The sequence below is a fragment of the Hylobates moloch genome, unplaced genomic scaffold (assembly GCF_009828535.3).
Source record: "Hylobates moloch isolate HMO894 unplaced genomic scaffold, HMol_V3 SCAFFOLD_9, whole genome shotgun sequence".
In the NCBI taxonomy this organism is placed as follows: Eukaryota; Metazoa; Chordata; class Mammalia; order Primates; family Hylobatidae; genus Hylobates; species Hylobates moloch.
Genome location: NW_026652284.1, coordinates 44,924,193 through 44,926,702, shown reverse-complemented (window position 1 = coordinate 44,926,702; position 2,510 = coordinate 44,924,193). Strand labels below are relative to the sequence as shown.

The 2,510-nt window shown below is 44.5% G+C and overlaps 1 pseudogene; it reads left to right on the top strand.

The window, feature by feature from the left end:
• The first annotated feature begins 887 nt into the window (after positions 1 to 887).
• Positions 888 to 1,646, top strand: LOC116813289 (ribosomal protein uL30-like; annotated as a pseudogene).
• Positions 1,647 to 2,510: the final 864 nt, after the last annotated feature.

Here is a 2,510-nt window from a genome sequence, read left to right as displayed (position 1 = left end):
CTGTGGTAGACCTCCCAGACGGGGCGGTCGGGCAGAGGTGCTCCCCACATCCCAGATGGGGCAGCCGGGCAGAGGCGCTCCTCAATTCCCAGACGGGGCGGCCAGGCAGAGGCGCTTCCTCACTTCCCAGACGGGGCGGCCGGGCAGAGGCGCTCCTCACTTCCCAGACGGGGCAGCTGGGCAGAGGCGCTCCTCACTTCCCAGACGATGGGTGGCTGGGCAGAGGCGCTCCTCACTTCCCAGACGGGGCTGCCGGGCAGAGGCACTCCTCACTTCCCAGACGGGGCGGCCAGGCAGAGGCGCTCCTCACTTCCCAGACGATGGGTGGCCGGGCAGAGGCGCTCCTCACTTCCCAGACGGGGCGGCCGGGCAGATGAGCTCCTAATTCTTAACCATTAAGATGCATTTTATTATGTAGACAAAAATAAACTAGAAATTAATTAGACAGGAAGATTTCCATTTGAAGTGGTCTATTGAACTAATCTGTGTCTTTTATTTTTAGAAATATGACTTAAAATGAATATAAAATCATATAAATATATAGTAAAATCCTTTTAAAAATCGAAATTCTGTAGTTAACCTCTGCATCAGACCTTATTCTTAACTCAAAGTGTTTGCCTGTGTGGTTAACTGGAATAGAATTATAAAGGTAGAATTAATTTATTGCATTTACCAATGCTAGATGAATATACACATATAATAAAGCAGGTAATTAAATAATTCCATGCTAAACATTGGGATTTGGGACTGTAAATTACCCAATAACTATCATAATCCTCCTTCATTTGGTATATATTGACTAAGCTCAAAATTTTTAGTTAATACAAAATGGGCTGTGCTGACAATAGTAAGAAATGAAGGATTGGTTCATTTTAGAAAATCTAACTTTGTGCAACACTAGAAAGATGGCAGAGCAAGAGCAAAGAAAAAATCCCTTTTGTTCTAGAAAGTCTCCTGAAAAAGAGGAAAGCTTATCAAGCCCTCAAAGCCACCCAGGCAAAGGAGGCACTTTTGGCAAAGAAGGAGTAGAAGAAAGGAAAAGGGCTCAGGTTTAAGTGACTGGAATCATTCCTACATGATTCCTGGCAGCAGAAGCGTGACAAAGTACGTCTCAGATGACCAGAAGTGAAACCTCATGCTTTAGAATTGCCAGATGAACATTCCTTGGCCTTTGTTGTACGCATCAAAAGGATTGATGGCGTGATTTTACAGGTGCAGAGAACCACTTCAAGACTTCACCTAAAGAAAATGTTTAGTGGTGTCTTTGTAAAAGTCACTCCCCGGAACCTAAAAATGCTGCGTATAGTGGAACCTTATGTGAACTAGGGATTTCCAAATCTGAAGTCTCTCTGGGAACTCATTTTGAAACGTGGACAAGCCAAGGTCAAGAATAAGATCATCTTCTGACAGACAGGACAGTGATTGAGGAGCACCTGGGGAAGTTTGGCATCATTTACTTGGAAGACCTCATCCATGAAATTGCCTTCCCAGGGAAGCATTTCCAGGAGATCTCATGGTTCTTGCACCCTTTCCACCTCTCAGTGGCCCATCGTGCTACCAAAAATAGAGTGGGCTTCCTCAAGGAGATGGGCACACCTGGCTATCAGGGTGAACGCATCAATCAGCTCATCTGCCAGCTGAACTAGACCTGGGTGCCAAACTGCAGTACATTTTTATTAATGAAGTGGAAGCATGTGTTTTTGTTTTTTTTGGGGAATTTTTATCAAGTATCTTCAGAGAAGATTATTTCCTGCGTTATCTTCAAAAACTGGAAAGGAAGAGTCAAAAAAAAAGACAGTACCTGGCCGGACAGGATGGCTCATGCCTGTAATCCCAGAACTTTGGTAGGCTGAGGCTGGTGGATCACTTGAGGTCGGGAGTTCGAGACCAGCCTGACCAACGTGGAGAAACCCCATCTACGAAAAATACAAAAATTAGCTGGGCATGGTGGCGCATGCCTGTGATCCCAACTACTCGGGAGGCTGAGGCAGGAGAATCACTTGAACCTGGTTGAACCTGGGAAGCAGAGGTTGCGGTGAGCCAAGATTGTGCCATTGTACTCCAGCCTGGGCAACAAGAGTGAAACTCCATCTCAAAAAAAGAAAAGAAAGGACAGTAGCTTATATTCATGGCAGGCACCTTTCATCACAGTCCAGTTCCAAGGAAAAAATTCCAGCGTTTTCTCAAGGCTACAGAAACCAAAACAGCATGGTACTGGTACCAAAACAGATATGTAGACGAATGGAACAGAACAGAGCCCTCAGAAATAACACCACACATCTACAACCAACTGATCTTTGACAAATCTGACAAAAACAAGCAGTGGGGAGAGAATTCCCTATTTAATAAATGGTGCTGGGAAAACTGGCTAGCCATATATAGAAAGCCGAAACTAGATCCCTTCATTACACCTTATACAAAAATTAACTCAAGATGGATTAAAGGCTTAAACATAAGACCTAAAACCATAAAAACCCTAGAAGAAAACCTAGGCAATACCTTCAGGACAT